Source organism: Leptodactylus fuscus, chromosome 2, assembly GCF_031893055.1.
Source record: "Leptodactylus fuscus isolate aLepFus1 chromosome 2, aLepFus1.hap2, whole genome shotgun sequence".
In the NCBI taxonomy this organism is placed as follows: domain Eukaryota; kingdom Metazoa; phylum Chordata; class Amphibia; order Anura; family Leptodactylidae; genus Leptodactylus; species Leptodactylus fuscus.
The window spans coordinates 114,040,066-114,065,923 of NC_134266.1; the positions used below are offsets into that span (position 1 = coordinate 114,040,066).

The 25,858-nt window shown below is 41.2% G+C and overlaps 1 protein-coding gene across 1 annotated transcript in view; it reads right to left on the reverse strand.

Moving 5' to 3' along the window:
- WASF2 (WASP family member 2) overlaps positions 1–19,418 on the reverse strand; it is a 40,775-nt gene extending 21,357 nt beyond the window's left edge. Inside the window, exon 1 of the mRNA XM_075264436.1 lies at positions 19,353–19,418. The gene's annotated coding sequence lies outside the window, so the exon portion shown is untranslated. The remainder of the gene's footprint in view (positions 1–19,352) is intronic.
- Positions 19,419–25,858: the final 6,440 nt, after the last annotated feature.

Here is a 25,858-nt window from a genome sequence, read left to right on the forward strand (position 1 = left end):
GATCATGCAGGCGGAGGCTGCAGGCCCTGGAGGGATTAACAGAGAGACAGAGAGCTGCCAAGAGATCCAGGTGTGAAAGGCTGGCACACCCCTTCTCCACATCTCATTGGTTACAGCTCGGAGCCTGCAGCCAGATCTGCAGCTGTAACCCCTTCAACACTACAGTCACACTGCACACAACAGCTCATCTCTCACAGTCTAATATTCAATGCACATAGAGGCAAACACTACATGTAGGTATGTACACAAAGTTTCAACAGAAAACTCTGCAATTCTACAATGACAAGCACAACAATATGTTTACGTAATGCAGATTGCCAGGTGTTATTCAATGCATTTTGTCCGATTTCATGGTTTTCATTGGTACAAAATATCCAACACCAGGAAAAAAACATAAGTGAATAAAAAACATGGTAATGAGCACATTAAAGGCTAAGGTCCCACAGGACGTCTCGCAGCAATAAATTGATGTGGGAAAAACCGCGGCGGCAATGCATTGCGGAACTTCTCGTAGTGCTCTAGACAGAAAGTTTGGAGTTTTCCTCCACGGACTTTCTGTAACAATTATACCTATGGGGAGACTGCCGGCGTTTCTCTAGGTATAAATGACATGCTGTGATTTCCTAAACCGTGCCGGTTTTGGAAATCATGGCGTGTCCGCGCGGTGTTTTTTTACCACAAAGTGGGCATGGGATTCGCTAGAATCCCATTCACTTTGCCACTACTGTAAAACGCCGCGAGTTTTCCGGCAGCATTTCAGCCCTGTGGGGCCTCAGCCTAAGGGTCAGTTCATACGGCGGAAAGTGAAGAGGAAATTCCTCTTCAGTTTCCGCCACCGGCTTTTTCGCATGACTAGCCACGACGGGGATGCAGTGCATCAGCATTCCATCGTGGCAGCCTGCTCCTGATTAGGCCCAGATGAATGGGCCTAACCATGAGGTCGTCTCGAACCGCGGACGCCGTGGATGACTTGGCTGCAGAATCCACCTGAAGATAGATCATGTTGCCTTTTTTTTCCACCGCTAGCTGAGAAAAAAATGCAAGTGGAAAAAAACTGCTAGTGACTCCCATTGAAATTAATGGGAGGCGGTTTTCAGGCAAATTCCACCTGCAAAAAAACCTGTGTGAACTGACCCCAAAAACTGCAGTAAGTGCTGTGTAATACAAGTTTTTTCTGTGTATATCAAAAGTGTTTATTTCCAAGTTTAACATGTTCATGTCTGAGTGGTAAAAGTTATAGGAATAACCCAATTGACATTTATACATATTCACATACAGCAGATCTGTGGGACATTTCTGCAGCTCCCAAATTCATCTGCATGGAGCTTACACAGTCATGGTCTTAATGCATTTACAGCACCACTCTGATGGATACATAGAATGGATTTTCTGCCAGAAAAAGGTTTGCACCTCAAGAACTCAAAAGTGATGAAATGGCAGGAAGGTATTGGTAAGGAGAGCATTTCGGATTCCATTATTTTATAGTATTCTAAGCTTTTTGTATAACATTGCAAGGGGTTAAATAACCTATTTAAAAGTAGTCTGTCAGCAGGAAACTCTGTCAGACTAATGACAGTACTTTGTAGGACGGTTTCTACACTTTCCAAAAACACCTTTCTTATCCTGCATTGCAGCTCCATTATCATAAAAACAGGATTTTATTTTTATCCAAACTAGCTGAAAAGAGCTTTATGGGAGTTTCTTCTCCTGCCGGGGCTTCACTGTCTGCTCTAGATCACAGCTCCTAAATGCAGAGTCTTTGTTTGCAGTGGTGTCATGAATGAGAAACTTGGACGACCATAGTATCGGTATTGTCAACAAATGCACTACTACTCTACTTGGGTTCAAATATGAAGGCCTTGTGGGGAGCACTTTAATCCTACCTTTGCTGTGGAGCAACACACTGCCCAATTTGCCTCTGTGATGATCCATTGAGACATCAGAAATTACAGTCGGTCTCCCCTAGTAGCGATACATGGGACACTAACAGCTTAGCGATATAGGGCTGACACCATGTGACCCCATATTTTGCCTCTCATGGTAGGGCTTCTGACTGGCATTTCAGTAGGATAATGCTCACCCAAGCACAGAGAGAGATTCCCTGGAATGTTTCCACCAGCTTTTTTTTTTTAGCCAATATAGGCAATTTACCTATATAGCAAGGGTTAAGTTTTATGTTGAACTATTTTAGTCACTGTTTTAGTCATTATTCTATACTTTCACCAGGTTGCAACACATCTTCAGCTTGCCCTGTCGCCAAATTTATCACCAAGTGAGCAATTATGGGAGTGATTAGAATGCCAGCTTTGGCAACGTACACATATGCAGAATCTACAGACCCAGCTCCAATATCTGTGGACAAATATGTGACAGGTTACTATATAGAACCTGTATTGCCTCCGTGCCCAACCATATCTCACAGTCTCCAGGCTAGAGATTACCCAACAGGATACTAGAGCCTCTTTTCAATTGTACAGTTTTCCTCAATAGTTCTTCAACTATATCACATAGATCATCATTATATTGACGCAGAGAATGTTCCATTCAATTTCAACAATTCTTGGAGCGTTTTTTGTTGTAAGTCGTTGAATATATGTTGAGAACCCAAGTGACATGAGCGTGGTTTCTCCTGTTGAGGTGGCCGCCTGTCAAATGATGCTGTAAATCTATTCACCTGTTTGTTCAGTCAATAAAAGGCTTCCCACTAAAGATGCATTTAGAAGCTCTCCAGACTTAAGTTATATACAGAGACATAAGTGGAAATAATTAACCCCCTTCCCACTACTAACATGTTTTGTTGTTGACTTATTTTTTGCAATAAAGAGGCTCTATCATTGGAGTAAAAGTAATTTTTAACTAATCACATCCTTGCATAGCCTTTAGAAATGCCATTCCACACCTACCATTAGTATGTAAATTGCCTCAGATTTTGAATAAGTCCGTTTTTATTCATACACTAATTAGTGCACAGAGAAACTATCTTCTGTATATACAGCACAGGCTGCTGCTGCTGCTGCTGACTCCTCCTCCCTGCTCTCATACATAGCACACAGCATAGAGAGGAGAGCTGGCTGACAACTTCCTGTGCACGCTGGAGAACAATCAGCATATGGATAAAAACTGACTTACGCTGGGTTCACAACAGCACCCGGACTCCGTTTTCAGGTTTCCGTCTTCTGCATGCAGAAGACGGAAACCTGTCAGACCGGCTCCGGCCATGAGCGTTTTATGCTCCCCGTCGCGAAACCGTTTTTTTTTTTTTTTTTAAAACCGGACACAGAGTACAGCATGTCAGACTCTGTGTTCGGTTTTAAAAAAAAAAAACAGTTTCGCGGTGGAGAGCATAAAACGCTCACCGCCGCACATCTTTCAAACCCATTCAAATGAATGGGTATGAAAGAGTCCTACAGGTTTCTGTCTCCTGCTCTGTTTTGTGCAGGAAACAGAAACCTGTATGAACAGAGACCGGGCGCAGATGTGAATGAGCCATTACTCAAACATTACTGAGGCAATTTACATACTAAAGGTAGGTGTGGAATAGACTTTCTAAAGGCTATGCAAGGATGTGATGAAAATGAATTTGCCAAAGATAGAGCCCATTTAAGTTTTACTTCTTGTCTTCTCAGGCCAGATTCACATCTCCGTTCGGTAATCCGTTCAGGGAGTCCATATGGGGACAGTCTATGGGGTCCATGTGCTTTCATTGCTCACCACTTGTCAATGCGTTCAGTATTCCGTATGGATGGTCCCCATGCGGACTTCCTGAACAGATTACCGAACCCAGATGTGAACCAGGCCTAAAAGTTATAAGCTTTTAAATTTTTACTTCACATGAGTGCTTCATGAGTGCTTATTTTTTACAGGTCAAATTACACTTCATAAAGGCACCATTTCATATTTGCAATCTACTAGGAAAATAAATTAGCATAGGTTGGAACTGGGAAAAAAAATGCAACTGTGCCAGTTACATACAGTATTTGTTTCATTGTACAGTAAAACAATTAGAGTATGTTCACACAGAGGAAAAGGTCGCAGAAAACTTTTCCGCCTTGTGAACATTCCGGGGGCCAGCCGCGACGGGATGCCCATATGCAGCATCAGCATTCCGTCATAGGATTCCACTCCAGATTAGGCTCAAATGAATGGGCCTAAATAGGAGTGTGTCTTGAGCCATGGTCGCCGCAGCTGACTCAGCTGCAGAATCCGTGGCAAGATAGGGCATCTTGCTTCTGGGAGCCTTTTTTTGCAGGTGGATTTTGAGGCGGATTCCTTAAGTGTTACCTGTATTTTGCAGGACAGCCATAGTGATATCACAATCATGCAGCTTTTGTTATGCTTTACTAAAAGAAATTTTTTAAAAAATTATAATAGGCTCTCTTTTACTAAGTTCTCTTTTTTTTAACCATATTGTGCCTTAATATTTTTTTCCTATTTATGAAGCTATGTAGGGGCTTTTTTTTTTTTTTTTTTTTTTCTTTCACACGAAAAAAAATAAAAATTGTAACAAAAAAAATTTATACTACCCGCCCATACCCATATATTTTCTGAAAGAAGACACCTGCATCATTGTCAACACGCTACTTGTTACTGTATACGAACACATTCGTGATAGGGTCATTCCATATCAAGTGATCCAAATAGGAATATTTTTTTTACCTGACGTCTTTAGATTTTTTTTATTTTTATTTTTTATGAAGTACAACTTAAGTTAATTACAAATAAAAAGTTTTGAATTTTTTTCTTCATCAGTTAATTTTTTTTTATAGACTTCTAAAGTTTTGAAAAAGTGTGAATTTTGGCCTGGTATGGCTTTACATTTTTTAACATATCTTGGGCTAGAATTAAGATAAATAGGTGGGAGAGGCATCATTTTTTCTCAGAACGGTACCGGCTTTCATTTGATATGTCACAAAACGATGTTTCTTTATATTTTGTTTTGGAGAAATCAAATTCAAAATTTTGATGCGCAATTGTGAAAAAATCGTATGTTCTAAAATTGTGAAAAAATTCATTTGTGTTACTTGTGTTCTTGGTTATATTTGTACAGGTTTTCAACTTGGACCCAATTGGGATCAATTTTTTAAAAAAAAAATTTTAAGCCTTGAATCATCTGATTTTATGTTTGTGTGAGCTTCTTCCTTTTTTCTTTTCAAATTCCAACTTGCTGAATTCAACATTTATATGCAACAATAAAGAGAAACAAAAAACAAATCCCATAAGTGCCAGAATAAATACATCTTATCATCATAACACAACTTGTCCAGCATTTTCAACCTGAATGCATTGAACAAACCAAAAGAAAAGAGCTGCTCATATCCTCAAGTACGATTTTCTAAATAGTCTCATCCTAATTATATGTTAACAAGAGTACAAGAACCAATATTTATAAACACCTATTTCTACATGTAACAATTGTTTTTTATTACCGTATTTCTCGGACTATAAGACGCACTTTTTTCCCCCAAAATTTGGGGGGAAAAGAAGGGTGCGTCTTATAGTCTGAATGTGGCGCCTGGCACCCGCTGTACTAGAGAGGCGGAAGCCGGAAAGGGATAGACGCCGGGGCCTGAGACATCGCTGTGCTCCTCTGCCCTGCATGAAGCCAGCAGCAGGAGGAGTGATGCTATTCTGCTCCTCCGTCCCCCCGCCGCTGGCTTCATGCAGGGCAGAGGAGCGCAGCGATGTCTCAGGCCCGGCACCTGTGCCAGCGTCTATCCCTCCCCGGCATCCGCCTCTCTAGTACAGCGGATGCCGGGTCAGTATCGGTGGCCCCTTCTCCCCCGGGGCCAGGACTTCATGGGACTTGCAATCAAGTGACCGCAGGTTCAAGCCCCCGGGGGGGAATAAAATAGTAAAAAAAAAAAAAAAGCTTTAAAAATATGAATAAAAGTTCTAAATCACCTCCTGTCCCTAGAAAAAAAATATATATATATATATATATATATATATATATATATATATATAAATATAAAATAAACCACCGGGTTTTTTTTCAATACAAGGTGATCTAAGCAATAGATATTCCCCAAAATGGTATAACTAAAAAGTACAGCTGGCCCCACAAAAAAAAAAAAACTATGCATCCCCGTACAGCTGCAGGGTCACCTGTCAATGTGGCCTTGCAGCTGTTGCAAAACTACAACTCCCATATATTAAATATTTTACCATTTTTTGCTTCAAAATTTTTTTCCCCTATTTTCCTCCTCTAAAACCTAGGTGCGTCTTATAGTCCAGTGCGTCTTATAGTCCGAAAAATACGGTATATCACTAAACATGTAATTAATTAAGAAAAATAGTCCAGTAGATAAATCCTCATTCTATAAAATATGAACCAATCAAACAATTAATAGGACATTTTTAAACTACTGGCCTTTTATCATCAATTTGTCCTTTCTAGTGAGTGAAATGTAATCTTGTCCATAAGCGCTTACTAGCAATGGCCATTTCCTTTTGTGTCAAAGAGTACGGCCTGTCACGGTGCTCGGCTCCACCTGAGTTAATATCTGATTTTTGTTGACTTGTAAAATGTCTGGTTTTCTTGGATACACAAAGGATGGTGCTGGACCAGAAGGATGCAAAAAAGTCAATTTTATTGTCTTCATTTTCACAATCTTTGGAGAGTACAGTAGCCAGCCACCAGCGCCGATCATATTCACAGGTCACATAACCAGTTATGTCATCCATTGCCAATCTTGTGCCGCCTTCTACCACTTCATGGACTTCACTGTCATTTTAGACCACAGGCTGAACCGATCTGAATTCAAGATTTTCGGAATGACACTGTAATAGTTATATTTTAAAATATTATCCCATCTCGATCCCAACTTGAATTTTGGTACAGATGTGGCTAAGGGCATAGCAGGCCCATGTGCATTTTTTTGAAATTTTTAAATAAAACGTTTTTTTCGGAAATGCGTTTTAAAATTTTGCGTTTGCGTTCGCATGGGTAAAATATTAAAGATACTCTTGTGACATATTTGGTGAAAGCCTGTATAGTTCTGAGTAGAATGGCGTTTATTTTGTTTCTCTATCTTTTTTCTAGCCTAAGTTATGAGGAGAAATGTAAAGGCAGGAAACACCGAAATTCGCACTTTCTGAACTTTGAAAATCAATTAAAAATCCAAAAAAATTTCTAGAATTTTTTTTTCTTCACATTTTTCATTCTCTGACACACTATTACCAAATGATAAAATCTCAAAAGAATTAAAAATATAGAGGGAAAAAATCATTGGTTCACTTGACACGGAATGACCCGAATATATATATATATATATATATATATATATATATATATATATATATATATATATATATCATCCAAATACATTTATATTAGATGCTAAAAGTGGAAGCCAAACAAATTATATACACCAAACCTAAAAGGAAGAGTTCAACATGTGCAGAGTTCATTCATATCACTACACCTGCATGCACAAATCACCAGAACTGGAAAGAAAAGCAAGTGAAGCCTTATAAAATTACTTGATTGAAAGTAGACAACCTGAATATTGTGTGTCTCAATGAGTTATCAATAGCCATGTCTAGTTTCATTTAACTTTGTGAAAAAACAATTTTATTTTTTTTTTCCCCAAAAAAAAATTAAAGTACTAAAACCTATATTTGCACCTAAAACTCGTATTCAATCTTACATTCACATACAAAATACATATAAAATAATAGACCCAGGTGTACATAATTTATATACAGTACAGACCAAAAGTTTAGACACACCTTCTCATTCAAAGAGTTTCCTGTATTTTCATGACTATGAAAATTGTAGATTCACAGGCATCAACACTATGAATTACTGTATTTTTCGGACTATAAGACGCACCCAGGTTTTAGAGGCGAAAAATAGGGAAAAAAAAATTTCAGGCAAAAAATGGTAAAATATTTAATGTATGGGAACAGCTGCAAGGCCACATTGACAGGTGACCCTGTGGCTGTACGGGGATGTATAGGGAGGTTTTTTTGTGGGGCCAGGTGTAATTTTTAGTTATACCATTTTGGGAAATGTTTATTGCTTAGATCACCTTTTATTTAAATCAGAGGCAAAACGGAGAGAAAAACCCGGCAGTTTAGCACTTTTGATTTTGACGTTCACTGTACATAAAAATATTAGTAGACCGGGCATTTTCAGACACAGGGATACCTAATGTGTATGTTTCACAGTAATGTTATACTTTTATATATGTTCTAGGGAAAGGAGGTGAACTTTTATTTATTTTATTTTTTATTATATTTTTTTTAAGTGTTTTTTTTTTTTTACTATTTTATTATCCCCCGCCTAGGGGGCTTGAACCTGCAATCATTTGATTGCAAGTCCCATAGACGGCAATACAAGTGTATTGCAGTCTATGGGAGATTCTATACATTACTATCGCGGAGTGTCACAGACCAGCCGCGATAGTAATATACTGTATATCTATAACAGGCCTGGGAGCCTTCATTAGGCTCCCGGCTGTCATCGGAACAGGTCGGCTCCTGCGGCCTCGCCGTGCAGGAGCCGGCCTGCATCACTAAAGGTATGGGGCCGGTGGGGACCAGCCCCGGAGCTAACTTTAAACTGCCGGGACCTGCGGAGGAGGAGTGGATTTGCAGCATGGCCGCGCTACTGCCACCGCTGGTTTTCTTCAGCGGCAGGAGCGTGGCAATCTGCAGGCCCCGGCAGCTAAGACAGTCCCCGGCATCTGCTGTAACAGACCGGCGGATGCCGGGGAGTGTTTTAGCTGCCAGGGCCTGCAGTATTGTCACGCTCCTGCCACTGCAGAAAACCAGCGGTGGTAGTAGCGCGGCCATGCTGTAAATCCGCTCCTCCCACCACATTCAGACTATAAGACGCACCCTCATTTTCCTCCGAAATTTGGGGGGGGAAAAGTGCGCCTTATAGTCCGAAAAATACGGTAATACCTATGGAATTATAGACTTAACAAAAAAGTGTGAAACAACTGAAACTGTGTCTTATATTCTAAGTTCTTCAAAGTAGCCACCTTTTGCTTTGATTCCTGCTTTGCACACTCTTGGCATTCTCTTGATGAGCTTCAAGAGGTAGTCACCGGAAATGGTTTTCACTTCACAGCTGTGCCCTGTCAGGTTTAACAAGTGGGATTTCTTGCCTTATAAATGGGGTTGGGACCATCAGTTGTGTTGTGCAGAAGTCAGGTGGATACACAGCTGACAGTCCTACTGGATCCTCTCCTGAATATCATCGATACAGCCTAGTACTCCTATCACCATATATAGACTTTATACACAATGTGGTAGTGTCCGCTATATTTTTCTATTCTTGCACATAATTTTTTATCCTCTTATAAAAAAAATTGTAGCAATTTATACGTTCATCCCTAGTGATAATTGTTATTACTATTATTTTAGCATGTAATGGATAGCCCTAGAGGCGTATTTTACTCTAGAAATATCAGGTACAGACAGGGTAAAATGCTAACTTTATTGATGACTTTGTGCATGTGTTGTGTTTGGGGCAACTCTTTTGGCATTGCGATCTGAACGATGGTAAATGGCTGGGTCACAGCACCAATAAACTTCTTAGTTACGTTCAGAGGGGTATTACATAAGAACACCCACTATGATTAGGCTCAGAGGGGTATTACATTATTCCTCTATGTGACAATCAGATTGCAAAGGTATAGTATGCTCTCTGATTGATAGCTATGTTCGTACTGACAAGCAGAATACATGTAACATGTCATTTATACCAAACAGTGAACGCTGTAAAAATTGAACCCATATGAAAATGGCGCAAATGCATTTTCCAGCTTCCCAGTACATTGCACAGCATATTGAATGGTGCCATTACAAAGTACAATTTGTCCCGCAAACAATAAGCCATCATGTGACTCTGTGAACTGAAAAATGAAAAAGTTATGGCTCTTGAAATGTGGGGAGGGAAAAACGAAAATGCGAAACGGAAAAATGGCCGGGTCCTTAAGGGGTTAAAATGTCTAAGTCTGTAAACAAAGTCTCATTCTAGCTGAATTTCTGAAAGCTGCTCAGTCTTATGAACCTTGCATACAACAATACAATATTTTTTTTCTGTATCTCAATAATAATTGTGGCTGGTACCATCAGGGCCACATCTGTAGTGAAACAAATGTTATTTTGCCGTACACAATACCTTCGCCACTGGGGGAAGAAAAAAAAAAAAAGCACATGTACTTATAGAAACCTACTAGTGGGCAACAGATAATGCTTCTCAGAAAAGTCAAATTCCACAGTGCAGCAGTAATCTCACCCTAGCATTGTCAAGCAAAAACTACCATTCAGCATTAAAGGGGTTGTCCACATAAATTCTACCTATAAACTAGCCCCCCGCCTAACTTCTAGTTTACATCAATTTAGAAAAAAAAAAAAGTATAATTATCTATAATCCGGTGAGGTACCGCTTCCGAAATGGAACGTCACCAGTAACCCCCCCCCCCCCTCCAACAATATTTACAAGTGTTCCTGTATCCGGAACAGGTCCTTTTCTCCCCTCTTCCAGCGCCTGCGCAGTCTGGAGCTCAGTTCAAGATGTGTGCAGTAGAGATGGCAATCCATCTATCTATCCCTTAAATACTATCATGGAGTCTATCATACACCACTACCATACATATATCATTATAATAGACACCATGATAGTACTTAAGGGTTAAATATCACATAGCACACAGGGCTGCCAGCAGAAATTTTGAGCCCCCCCCCCCTTCCTCCCACAGTGTAATGCTCCACTGTGGTCCCCCAAACAGTATAATATGCTACAGAGTGATCCCCTGCACAGCGTTTATTCAATTTTTATTAGCAGTTTTTTTTTTTTTGTTTTTTTTTTTTACAAGTAACAATATGAGAAATCAAAAAAAAAAAAAAAAAAAAAGAACGGAAAGTGGACGGACAGAATGGGGGAGAAAAGGGGGTAACAAAGGCAAACAACCAGTCTCCTAGAAGTAAACGACAAGACATCCCCAGATCAGGAGAAGAAAGACAAATCACCCACGGCCGCCAGAGGGACTCATTTAGAGGGATCTGGAGAATCTTCCGCCACCAGGGGCTCCATTCTATGGATAAGGAGAAGCTCTTGTAAGAACTCAACCAGGGTGGGCGTAGCAGTGTTGAGCCAATGCCTGAGAATGACCGTTCTGGCGGTGGTTAGAAAATGTCGTAGGAGATCTCTTCACCCCGGTATGATAGGGAGGAGGGTGTGAGGGATTGACCATTCACTTTAGTGTATACAGTAAACACACCATCCCAAAAGTGTCTAAGGGTGTTGTGCTCCCACCAGATATCATAAAGCGTCCTTTTCTCAGAGCCACAGAACCAACACCGGTCAGACACACCAGGATAAAACCTATGGAGGAGATCAAGGCAACGGTACCATCGAGTCAGTATTTTCAAATTATGTTCCTGCGCACTCTGAACAGTATAATATGGATTGCGCAAGTGCAGTCCATATTATACTGAGCTACATGCCTGCAGGTTTTCCCATCGCCCACTCTAATACTACGAACACCTTCCAATAGCTAAGTCAGAACAGCCCAGATGGTGGACAGTTGATCAAAACAACCATCCTAGTTCTGTCATTCCAGTGATGGCCGTCCTCTCAATGTAAGTCAACTGGGCAAAATGCCTCTGACATTTCTCTACAAAGAACCCAGCCTCTCACCAGGAGGTGAGTACACAGAAATATCTTTTGGGAGCCCTTTTAAAGGGCAGTGGGAAAAACTCTTTTAGGCCCCATATTGCAGAAATGCAGCTTTTTTTGTTGCAGATTTTGTTGCAGTGTTTTCAGCCAAAGCCAGGAGTAGATTGAACAAAAGGTATAAGAACTTCCTATATATTTCCCGTTTCACTTGTAGCCATTCTTGACTTTGGCTCAAAAAAACGCAACAAAATCTGCAACAAAAAAAGCTGCATATCCGCAATGTGGGGCCTTAACCTTAGGCTGAGGCTCCACATTGCGGAAATGCAGCTTTTTTTGTTGCAGGTTTTGCTGCAGTTTTTTGAGCCAAAGTCAGGAGTGGATTGAGCAGAAAGGAGAAGTATAAGAGCTTCCTCTATATTTCCCATTCCTTTTGTACCAATTTTTTACTTTGGCTTGAAAAAAACTCCGCAAAATCTGTAACAGAAAAAGCTGCGTTTCCACAAAGTGGGGCCTCAGCCTTAGGCCCTCTTGTGGGAAGACCCAGTATCTAAACAGAGCACATCTGTAACCATTTACGGTATAGGTCTGTCTGGTGGAAAGTTTTACATCAATCCAACATTTACTTTTTTCTATGTTGGTAATGAGCATGTCATACTCAGTTAGTAGGACCTTGTGAATATTTTTGGTGTATATGGCAGCTTCAGGGCCAAGTGTACTCTATAAATGCAGTGTAAACATGATTCATTTACTCTTTCTGCCCTATTCTTGATCTTGTGCACATTTTAACTTCCCATTCCTTCATCCATTTGTTTCATTTTCTACTTCTCTATTGTTGCTTACTGAAGAGGAAAAGTTGTTCCTGGGGTATATTTCATATTGTATGTTGTATAAATGAAGTCATTCTCTAACCACATGCTTAAATGAGTATTCCACAGCTGATCTGCAAGAAGTGGGTGCTTCTGGATATGTCACACCATTGCAAGGATGTAATGTGAATAGAGGAAGTGAGCTGTTTCTGTAAAATGTCTATGGTGCAGGCAAAACTTGTTTAGTTAGTACTCTATGTAGTCTAAAGTTATGTACTGTGTTTGGAAGGCACAGAGCCATGGGGACAAGAATGTCGTAGGCTCACTTCTCACGGAGTAACGTGTCGCTCATTTATAGACACGTATACACGTGTCAGAGCGCGACGCTTCGAAACAGATCCCATTGATTTCAATGGGTTCCAGCTTACGCGCGTATCACACCGAAATCAATGTGTTACAAAGCCTTGATTTCAATCTGTAGCGCGCGTAAGCCGGCACCCATTGAAGTCAATGGGATCGGTTTTGAAGCGCCATGCTCTGACACGTGTATAAATGAGCAGCGCGTAACTCCGTGAGAACGGAGCCTCAGGCTGTGGCTACACAAGACGATGATTCACTGTGGGATATTTGCAGTTGCAAATCCTGCACCAAACCTGCCTGCTGCAAATTGGCTGGTTTTAACTTTTTTGGCTATGGATTGGTGTTCAACCTCTGCATTGTGAAGGTTAAAAAACTGCACCAGAGTCTTCACCAATAAAGGACAGCCTGTGGGTTCCAAACCCACAGCACTAAATGTTTTGTACTGCAGTTCTTACCACTGTGTGTAGGTAGGATTTGTTTAAATCTCTTCCATTTCACTGTTACTGTATTCACATTATCACCAGCTACGAACTGGCAATGTGTGGCCTAAGCTGACCTGAGACTTGATTCAGACAAGAATGTGGAGCCTATAGTTCATATGGCCACATTCCCTGAACTGACTGGTTTTCCTGACCTAGACTCGCATCATTTATGTTGATGTCATAGTAAGTTCCAGTGTAACTGCAGGTCACCATGCAGTAAAAATGATGTTTTGGTTTTTTTGTATGTGTTTTGTCTCCTTTAACCCTTTCCCTGATGCCCACTTATCTATACATAAAATTTACTTGAGAAAGGAGCCGAGAGTTCGAAAACGTTGTAATCCGTCATCATTATTAGTTAGACATTAAAAAGGTATCAACTACTGAAGACTATAAAGTTTTTTGTTTTTTCTTTATATTTCCTACCCACTGGCTAACACGGTACAAGAACATACATTTTCCTTCCAGGGTGGCACTTTTCTAGCTGAGGATATCCCAGGATTGGTTAGGCTTGGTTCACACATCAGTATGCCATCTGTCCGTTTGAATTCAGTTTGAGCCTTTAAAACGGACTGATGCACATACTGATTATATACGGACACTTTTTTATGCTGATAGCAAAGCTGTCCATCCCCTAGAGGAAAGATAAGGGGATTAAAAGTAGAACATTCTAAACAGAGTAGAGATAAGGACATTTATTATATATCCTTATCTCTACTCTGTTTACAATTTCTACTTTTAATCCCCTTATCTGTCCTCTAGGGGATGGACAGCTTTGCTATCAGCATAAAAAGGTGTCAATATACAATCAGTATGTGCATCAGTCCGTTTTTAGTCTCAAACTGAATTCAAACGGACGATGGCATACTGACGCTAGGTTCACACCTGCGTTCGGGTCTTCGTTCTATGGTTTCCGTCTTCTGCATGCCAGAAGACTGAAACCATAGACCGGGTCTGGCCGTGAGCGGCGGTGAGCGTTTTAGGCTCTCCGCCGCGAAACTGGTCTTTTTAATCCGGACACAGAGTACTGCATGTCCGACTCTGTGTCCGGATTATAAAACCCAGTTTCGCGGCAGAGAGCCTAAAACGCTCACCGCCGCTCACGGCCGGACAGCTTTCTCACCCATTCAAATGAATGGGTATGAAAGACTCCTGCAGGTTTCCGTCTCCTGCCTCTGTTTTATGCAGGAAATGGAAACCTGAAGTACGGAGTGCCGGCGCAGAAGTGAACGAGCCCTGATGTGTGAACACAGCATTAGAATGTTAGAAACCTGTAGATCAGCTGTTTCCCAGAGCATGCAGCTCCCAGGGTTATTTCTGTGTTGGGTGCTGTGCTGCTCACTCACCATAGTTTTGATAACCACAGCTGTGGGTACTATAGTTGTATTCCTTGTAGGAAATTAGCTTGGTAGCAGCAGTAGAGTGGACCCAAACACGCAGAGACAGGGACCTGGGTTTCCTTAGCAATGTCTAGGAGACTATGTGGGTATCTACTATAAACCAACTCAAATGAAGAAAAGCTTGTGGAGGACTGGGACACCTCCAGGATGGCAAGCATTAAATAGGGCAGTAGGCAATCCCAATCCCTGCCATCCTTGCTAACCACCCTCTTTAACGTGTCCTTAAGGATTTCATTGAACCTCTTAACTAAGCCATCTGTCTGGGGGTGATATATTCGCAGGTGTTTCATTTTCAGGAGCTTTCACATCTCTTTCATTACCCTGAACATAAAAGGAGTTCCAAGGTCCGTCAGGGTGTCTTTATGTATGCTGGTCTGGAAAAGCATATAAAAAAGTTCCTTGGTAATTAATTGTGGGGGCCAATCCAGCACCTTTACTTCATTGTCATTGAACCATTCTTTCTGCTGTAGGTCAAGAAGTGGTTAAGCTCACAGGTGAAGTTTTGCTACAGCCCTGTGTTAACCTTCCTCACCACACATAAGAGAGGGACTCTGGGGGAGATATAGCATCCTTCCAGAACTTTCCTGGTCTCCAGAGGTCTTGTGGAAGCAAGACAGCACACAACTGATACACAGCATATAGCCATATACATGAAGAAGCAGAGACCAATTTGTAAAACAGATGAGCTGACATGGTAATCACTGTAGTGGTAGTACTGTTATAGATTTCAATTCTCATGTACAGGACTATCCAAGATGTACCAAAATTATCCTCTAGGGGACGGACAGTGTTTGCTAATTGCTATCAGTATAAAAAGGTGTCAGTATACAATCAGTATGTGCATCAATCCGTTTCAAAGTCTCAAACTGAATTCAAACGGACGGATGGCATACTGATGTGTGAACCAAGTATTAGGGCTATGAAGATGATTTTGGATTCATTTTAAAGATGAGAATTTTATTTCATCATTATAGTCCTTAAAGATCCAGAGCGATTGACTGTTGAAAATGCTATTTGACATTGAGATGCCAATGCAGATCTCGATTTCTGACAGTGGCGATTGTAGGTATTGTGTGCGGCACCATAACATTTGTTTCACTACCGTTGAGGCCCTGATGTAATGTAGCATGCAAGGTTCATAAGACTGAGCAACTTTCAGAAATTCAGCTAGAATGAGACTTTGTTTACAGACATTTTAACCCCTTAAGGACCAGGCTATTTTTCAGTTTCGCATTTTCGTTTTTCCCTCCTCACATTTCAAGAGCCATAACTTTTTAATTTTGCACTTCACAGAGTCACATGATGGCTTATTGTTTGCGGGACAAATTGTACTTTGTAATGGCACCATTCAATATGTTGTGCAATGTACTGGGAAGCTGGAAAAAAAAAATTCAGAATGAGGTGCAATTGGAGGAAAAAATGCATTTGTGCCAATTTCATATGGGTTTAATTTTTACAGCGTTTACTGTTTGATACAAATGACACGTTAACTGTGTTCTGCGTGTCAGTACAAACACAGCGATACCAAATTTATATAGTGTAATGTTTTGATACTTTTTTTAAAAAAAAAAAAAAAAAAGAAAGAAAAACCTTGCAAAATAGAAAAAAAATAAAATTTTTGTTGCGATGTTGTAACACCTGTAACTTTTTCATATTTAAATGTATGGAGCTGGGTGCAGCATTTTTTTTATGTGGGACAAGATGACGTTTTTATTGATATCATTTGGGGAAAGATCTGATGGTTTGATCACTCTTTATTCAATTTTTTTCTATAGGAGTCAAAGTGTTGAAAAAACTGCTATTTGGCTATTTTGATTTTTTTGCCGCTACGCCGTTCACCGTATAGGATAAATATTTTAATAGTTCGGGCATTTTGGAGCACGGGGATGCTTAATATGTTTACTTTTCTTTATTTAATTTTATATCTTATCTAGGGAAAGGAGGGTGATTAGAACTTTTTAAAAAAAATTTAATACTTAATTTTTTTTTTCTTTTACATTTATGACCAGACCCCTAGGAATCTTGAAACCTAGGAGGTCTGATCACTCATACTATTCACTGCAATACTACTGTATTGCAGTGAATAGCAAAATGCCATCAGTTCTATCAGATGCTGCCTCTGGCATCGTGCAATAGAACCAATGCTTTGACAAGCCTGGGAGCCTTCAATAGGCTTCCAGTTGTCATAGCAACCGATCGCCGCCCTCCGGTGCCATTCAGGAGGGCATCAATTGGCGAAAAATGGCAGCACCCGTGCGACCTGCACAATTTAGACACTGTGGTCCCGTTTGACCGCAGAATCTAAAGGGTTAACAGCCATGATCGATGCGGGCACTGACCACTGCTGTTAGTGGTGGGTGCTGGCTGTATTATACAGCTGGCATCCGCCATGTATGGAGAGAGCTCAGGGTCACTAAGGGGTTAACCTTTTAGTGACCCTCCTGCAAAATGATCGCCAGCCCTGGATCTCGTTCCGATGGTGGCACCCATGCAACTTCACAAAAAAAATTGACTAAGGCTAAGCCTCACATTGCAGAACCGCAGTTTTTTTTTGTTGCAGTTTTTTGAGCCAAAGCCTAGAATGGCTACAAAAGGAATGGGAAATATATATGAAGTTCTTATACTTCTCCCTTCTGCTAAATCCACTCCTGGCTTTGGCTCAAAAAACTGCAACAAAATCTACAACAGAAAAAGCTGCGTTTCCGCAATGTGGGGCCTTAGACTTAGGCCCTAAGTTGTGGAAAAGCAGCTTTTTTTGTTGCAGATTTTGTTGCGTTTTTTTGACTCAAAGCCAAGAATGGATACAAAAGGAATGGGAAATATATAGGATGCTCTTATACTTCTTCCTTCTGCTCAATCCACTCCTGGATTTGGCTCAAAAAAAAAAAAAAAAAATGCAGAAAAAGCTGCATTTCTGCAACGTGGGGCCTTGGCTTAAGGCCGGGTTGATATCCAAACCGTATTAAGAGGAAAAAAAAAAAGTTTGGTGAAATAAAAAAAAAAAGGGGATTCCAAACGTTCAAAAAAAAAAAAAAAAAACCTGACCGTTTGGGTCTGTAACACTAGGTTCACACTAGCGCCCGGAGTCCGTTCTGAGCTGACGGAAAGCTGTCAGACCGGGTCCGGCCGTGTGCGCCGGTGAGCGTTTTATGCTTTCCACCGCGAAACCGTTTTTTTAAAACCGGACACAGAGTACTGCATTTCCGATTCAAATGAATGGGTTTGAAAGAGTCCTGCGGCTTTCCATCTCCTGCCCCTGTTTTGTGCAGGAAACGGAAACCTGCAGAACGGAGACAGGGCGCAGATGTGAACGAGCCCTTATTGACCAATCCATTCTTTTTCTTCCCCCTCTTTCATTCTGAGCATGCACAGAAGGAAAAAGGGATTGCAAAATGGACACAAACTGATTGCTATCAGTTTGTCTCCGTGCTATAAGGTAGGATGTCAGACAGAAACCAATTTTTTTTTTTTTTAAACATTGAGATCTATGGAAAACAGAGGTGCTGCAAGTTCTACTTTTGTAAAGCGGAAACCAGATGTAAATGGCACAAACTGATACTTGTGGATTACTTTTAAAACCCATTGAATTCAATGGGTTTTAATCCGGATCGTTCAAAATCAAGATTTCAAATACTGATTTTGAACGGATTTGCCAAACGCAGATGTGACCTGGGGCTATAAGGCTCATGCAATCAGTGCAGGCATTCAGCTGGTGCGCAGAACACCTCTCAGGCCAGGAATTAGCTGCAGCGGTTACCCAAGCACATATGGAAAGTCATCCACAAATGCTATTAAAAAGGTTGTTCTTTTCATACTGATGACCTAGGCACAGGTTAGGCCATCGGTATGTGATCTGGTGGGAGCTTGAAACCCAGACCCCACACAGATCATGTGTTCTAGTAGCTTCAAGGTAGTGGACATTCAGCGGCGCGCCTATACAAATGACAGGAGTGGCCTAGCAGCGTCATCCACTACATAGCGGTGGTTCCAGTGAACTGCAGTGCTTCTCCCATTACTTGTATAGAAGCAGTTTATGGGCTACCCATCCTCTGGAGGCTTCTGTTGGATAGGTCACCATTATGAAAATTTGATTTTAGTCAGGACAACCCCTTTAAGGACAATAAAGCCAGGGACCAGGCTGTCGCCACGGAAATTTTTAAGTTTACATTAAGTTCATCCCAATGTCGCCAGTTATTCCAGTCCATCGGAGAACCAAACAACAAATACCTGGACTCCCAAAAACACTGGTTACAAATGGGGTCTGTCACAGATCAGTCATTTATATAAATGCATATCCTCTTCCCTGCATGAACACCAGCAGGTTCTTATGTGCCAGGTCCTCTCTAGTACTTTTGTAGACTCTCCAGTATTTCTCACCTGGATGTTCCTGCTATGACACAACAGCCACAGCCTGCTGACAGGCCGAAGAAGTTTCAGATGAAGCAGTATACAGCGACCCTGACAGGCCCCGAGCAGTCGCTCATCTTGTCATAGGCTTTGCCACATCTCAGGTAAAGTTTAGCCCAACATGTCACAAGTTACAAACTTTCCAACCTGTGAGACCGCAGCCTTATAGAAGGTTTTACAACTCTCGTTCTAGCCGGCTAAAGCCTATGTGAGCTGTCGCCAAGCACCCCCTACTATGGACCTAAAACCCCCTCCTGCTCCTCACCTTAGCCCCGGGTCTCCGCTCCTCACACCGGGGAACCACCAAGATAACCAGCTTGGACACCGCCCCACCTGAGCCCTCCCCTGGAATACTGTAATTGGATAAGGGACTTCTATAACCGCTGTTGATTGGCTGCGTTTATTTGGTCGCTGCTCAGGATTGGACTAGAGCACTTCCGTCTGATTTCTGATTGGCTGAGAGTTGCTTCCTTCCTGGCATTGATTGGTTATATCAGTAGCTATATTTGGCTTTCTGCACTAGATGGAGTGCGAGAGGAGCCATTTTTTCGAAGCCCGAAGATAAAATGTCCACTGTTAGGGGAGACAGTACGTGACGTGATTCGTTGTAACAGCTGCCCATCTTACTAACCGGTGCTGTGACGTGTTTGGGTGGTGTTTAGGCTGCCATACATGAACATACTGTCTCGTTTACATACACTGCTGTATATGAAGGAAAGTTGTCTCCATGGAGTCATAGGGGATATCTTTAAGTAACTTTGTTTCCACACTTATTTGATCGGTATTTTCACTAGCAGTAATAATTTAGACCCAAGTATTTTCATTGGTTTCCCCATGTTTATCTTCTGTTCTTTGTTTTCACTCAGTTTACACTGTGTTTGCACTGAGAGTATATAACAGTACTATTTCACTATGGATGCCTGGGACGTTTGACCCAAACAGCCATATACTGGCCTATATTACTTCTACTGTATACTATGCAATGTACATCTTCTGCTATGTTCACATCCGTGCCAGCGTGTCCATTGTATTACCTGATTGATGGACGCCAACAGTGCCTGACAGACCTTACTGACTCTAATGGGCTCTGTCAGGTGTCTGTTCTTTTGAACTGAAACCAACACAAGAAAAAGTCAGACTTGCAGCACTTTTTCGGATGGTGATTTTCAATGCGAAAGAGTCTCCAGACGGAGACTCCAGAACAGATATGAACATATCCTTAGGCTACATGCACACATCCGTGAGAGATAAAAAAAAAAAAAAAAAAAAAAAAGTTCATAGCTAATATTCATGTGCCACCTCAGATCTATCTATTATCTTTAATGAGCTGGGCTGCAAAATAGTACAAGAATAGTACACGAGACTCGTGCGTAGTACCATTGTAGGAAAAAGCATGGCGACTGTATCAGTGTGCAGATTCTTTGCTAACAATTTTGTGTAAGCTATGCACTCCTCAGTCGTTCAGTATAGTTTCCTATCCGGGTGCCCATGGAAGTCAGCAATTCAAAATTTAAAAGACATATTCTTGATAGCATTCACAGTGATTATTAATGTGGCAGCAGGGGCCCATGGCCAGGTGGAGTTAGGTGGAGATAGTCTGGTTCCCGACTGCTCTAAATATTGTTAGTGGAAAGTGGTCCGCCATGTCATCGGCCCTTTCCAATACACGACTAAAAATTATTTCTATTCGTCTGGGTTCTCTGCATCCTCTCTGGAGCTCTTCTGGCCTGTGACTGAGGTCATACACCCCAGACATCACTACGGGGGCCTGTGATTCTGCCCCAGCGGTCAAATGGCATAATGACATCACCTCAATTGCAGACAGAAGAGGACCAAAGAAGATGTTGAAGAGAGCCAGGCGGAGCGATGTCTTCAGCATCTTCAGACGTCCCAGCTAAGGCCTGTGATTGGTCCTTCGCAGTCATGTGGGGGTGCACTAACGTCATTGTGGAAAAGCAGGGTTTTTTTGTTGTTGTTGCAGATTTTGCTGCATTTATTTCAGGCAAACCAGGAGTGACTATAAAATTAATGGGAAATATAGAGGAAGTTCTTATACTTTTCTGTTCTGCTCAATCTACTACTGACTTTGGCTAAAAAAAACAAAAAGCTTTTCTGCAACATGGGGCGTTTTTGGCAAAAGCATTCCTAGTATTATTTGTAGCCTATAAGTGCACTGAATATTGGTCATCTGATAGGGCCTTTTTTTATGCAGATCTACAAAGCATACTGTGTTGGTAATCCATGTAGACGTTAGTCTGCCATTTGTAATGAGGAAAAAAGTGTGAATGTTCACAATTTGGTAACATTGGGGATTTGGGCTCATTTAACAATCTGTATAGGCACAATTAATTTATTTATTAATTTATTTTTATAGACTCTTTATTTATAGATAAACAGTAACAAAGTACAAAACAGGAGCATGACAGGACCAAGGTACCCAGCTCAGCACGCTCCAAATCATAACAAAAGTGCGTCCACAAGGACGGAACAAACCTAGACAGTCAAAATCACAGATAACATGACAAAAACAATCAGGAAGTGGAAGGGAAAAGGAGGGAAGCAGAAAGGAAAAAAAAATAAAAAGGGAGGGGGAGGAACAGAGCTCCAGTGCCCGCGATCACCCAGTCATCTGCCAGGGAACCTCAACCGGCCAGGTTCTGTATGTCTGTTTACCCTGGAAAGGAAGCCAAGGCATCCACATGTATAGGCACAATTTAATTGCATACTAAAGTGTAAGTATTCAGGAAAAACAGAAATATGTGCGATAAGGGCTAGTTCACACAGAGTTTTTTTGCAGGCGGATTTTGACGTGGAATCCACCTCAAAATTCGCCTTCAAAAAAGGCTCCCATTCATTTCAATGGGAGTTGCTCGTTTCTTTTTCCCGCTAGTGATTTTTTTCAGCTAGTGGGAAAAAGAAGCGATATGCCCTATCTTTCCGCGGCTGAGACAGCTGTGGCGTCCATGACTCGAGACTCTCTCCCCATTAGGCCCATTCATTCGGGCCTAATCAGAAGTGGGATACTGCGATGGGATGCCAGTGCGCTGCATCTTCATCCTGTGGCGGCTAGCTATGCTGAGTGTTCACACGGCAGAAAAGGTTTCCGCCGTGTGAACATACCCTTAACACTAGAAGTCCCAGAGAGGGGTCATTTAACATTTCTCCCATTGCTTCAAATGGGAGCTCGAAATGTCTGGGACTTCCAGTGTTAAAGGGATTGGCCACTTTCAGACCAATATTGAGAAACAAATGTTATTATTTGTACAAATAAAAAGATATACAATTTTCCAGTATACTTTCTGTATCAATTCCTCGCAGTTTTCTAGACAATTGATTACCAGGCAGATGTCTCATACTGAGCTGTGACTATAACAAGCAGCACCTTTGCGCCCATCACATGACCATGGACCGTAAATCACATGACCATGATCAGAGTTTTATCCACTAGAAGTAACAGAATGCATGACAGCAAGCCGAGATCTAGAAAACTATGAGAATTTGATACAGTTAGTATATTGGAAAATAGTACAACTTTTTATTATACAAACCATAACATTTGTGTCTCAATATTGGTCTGAAAGTGGCCAACCCCTTTAAAGATATTATAATAAAAGGTGAGGTTCTTTTCCCTGCTAGACATCAAGCTTGACTAAACTGCATATGGACATGACTGGTGGTGGACAGCACTCCCATTCACTTTAGTGGGAGCATCAGAGATAGCCTAGTGCTGTATTTCAGCTGTCTTTAGCGCTTCCATTAAAGTCATTGGGAGCAATGTCCACCACCAGTCATGCCTACATTCAGACTGGCTGCAGTCAGGCTGAATGCACAGCAGGGGAAGAGATGGCCTGTGTTTTTGGGTTCTGTGAGGTTCTCAGTGGTTAGACTCCCACTGATCAGGTAGCTATCCCCTATCCTATTGAGAGAAGGTAAATAATTTTCCTGGCATAATTCCCTTATTATATGTATGTGAGGGAATGAGATGATGGAAAATGAGCATATAATTGCATCAAAGGCAATTGTATGTCAAATACAACAGGATTGTTCCGCAATAGATTTAGTGATTGGTGGCGTTTTACAATCAGGATTTTTTATGCAAACCTGTGGTACAACAGGAATAAAAGAAAAAAGCATGGCAGAAAAGAAACACCTTGAATGGGGTCAGAAGCATTCATAGTCTTGCCACCCTATTGCAGAAGACACAGACGATAACTGCCCATAGCCTGGCGCAATTAAACACATGAAAGTTCTGAGGTCACAAAGCTTTAATGTGTTATATAACTGAAAGCATAGCCTTGATTTTCTCTGTATGTAAGCTGCGAGGACAAGCAGTCAAGGAGAAGTTGAGGGATCAGGCAGCAAACAGAAATAGGAAAGTTACCATCTATGCTTCTGTTCTGTTCACAAAAATCAGTTAATCACGATTTTCAGAAATGGAGATTTAATATGGAAAGAAGTGTGCAGTTGTATAAAATACATATGATGCTGACACAGCTGAAAATTACTGATTCAGACAATATATGGTTGTGAATATATATTTTTTTATTTGTTTTGATTTATGCTTCAAATGCTATTTGTTATACATTTCACAACATACCAGTGTAGGTTGGCATACGTGGCAATAATACTTAGTATACTATCCCCATAGTTAATGCTTATTTTAGGAAAAAGAATTCTCACTTTATTTTAATTATTATTGATAGTAATGTTAAGTTTTATTGCCATTCAAGTCATAGGGTACATGTGAGAGTAAAAAAAAAATACAATAAAGGGTTTGTTATGCAAAAATAAATAGTTTCCATTATAGCTTTTTGCGGTGTAGATATTTTTCTAATATACTAACTTTAAAAATTTAAATATCTTACATGACTTTTCCCCCATCTTTCATGTCAGGAATCTTCTCCTTGGACGCAGGAGAAAATGCTGACCCTCCTTTCTCTGTCAAGTCATGGTAATCTCTCACAACTCTCACATGTATCTTGAGATGCCTGTAAAAATTCCAGGTAATTATATACCCATAATATGTCTCTGCTGGGTCTTGATCCTAAAGTATCTAAGGCAGGAATAATAGTGATGTGACCCAAAAGCTCACATTATACAACCCCAATTCCAGTAAAAGTTGAAACACTGTGTAAAACAAAACAAAACCAAGAATGCAATGATATTTGCACTCTTCTGCAAAACCACGCTGCTGTGATTTAGAATTGTCTTGCTGAAATATGCAAAGCCTTCACTGAAAGAGTCATGTTTGGATAGGAGCATATGTTGTTCTAAAAACTACTATATACTACTCAGCATTGAAGGTACCATTCAAGGTGTGTAATATGTACTAATTCAACTCCATACCATCAGAGATTCATGCATTACAAATGTCCAATAGTAATAAGCTGGATGGTCCTTATCAGGGCCGCCATCAGGAATTTTGGGGCCCCATACAGCCTAAGTGTCTGGGCCCCCCCCCTCCGCCATTTTAAAACTACTTTATTTTGCGACATACCAATTCTGTATTAGATTTCCCTTTATTTAGCAGCATTACAAGGCTTAATCAGATTCTATTTGCAGGTATAATCTGCTACGTGTGACAGCGTCTATAGAGAGCCGACACCATCTATAAGAGCCCTCCTAATAAATCCTCAGGGCTTTTTCACATTGCGTTTTTGGCCTCCCTTGCCGGGATACATTGGTAACCAGTCAGAATCAGCTGTCAACTTATCCCTGCACGAAGAACTGGCCATTAAAAAAAAAGGGGGGCCTGCAGTTCTCCATGCAGGGATAAGTGGGTAGCTGATTGTGACTGGTTACCAACGTATCCCGGCAAGGGAGGCCAAAAACGCAATGTGAACACTCCTTTAAAGTGAAAGTCGCACCCCCAAACAGGCTGTTAGCAGCCGACATCATTATTAATACAAAGCACACATACCTGTAGAGGTATTGTGTGCTTTGTAGTTCTCCAGCTAAAAACTTATATATTATATATTATTGCCCCAGTTCCCTCTCCGCAGTGCCGCACACCCGATGCCCCAACAATCCCCCTCCCCCCCCCCCCCCCCCCGTCCACCTTCTAACATCTTTCCATTGCCCCCTGTACCCATACCTCCCAACTTTTGAAGAACCAAAAGAGGGACAAAATGTGCGGTGCGCCGCAGCAAATTTAGCCCCACCCACTGTTATGTTGACTCCGCCCATTCTCATTAATTTTTCATGTGCCCGCACACAGTATAATCCTCCTACAGTCACCCGTACATTATATGTCCCCCCTCTATCTCTCCCCCAGCTTCATATACACCCTTCATCTGCCCCCAGTTTCATGTCTCCCCCTCCATCTCTGCCCCCAGATTCATGTCTGCCCATCCATTTCTGCCCCCAGTTTCATGTCCCCTCCTGTCGAAGCATCAAATAGTGCAATGCCTTAAACAAGGCATGAAAACACTAGACATTTCACAAAAACTTAAGGATGATCATCGTACTGTGAACAGATTTGTGGCTGATTCAAAGCACAGACAGGTTTGTGCAGATAAAGGCACAACGAGGAAGGTACAGTATATGCCAGACAAATACATCAGATTAAGAGAGCAGCTGCTAAAATACCATTACAAAGCAGCAAACATGTATTTGAAGCTGCTGGTACCTCTGGAGTCCCACAAACTGCAAGATGTATGAGACTCCAGAAGGTTGCAGTTGTGCATAAACCTGCTATTCGACCACCCCTAAAGAGTGTTCACAAGTAGATTTTTTTTTTGAATAGGAGAGTAACCATTGCTACCAGGCAAT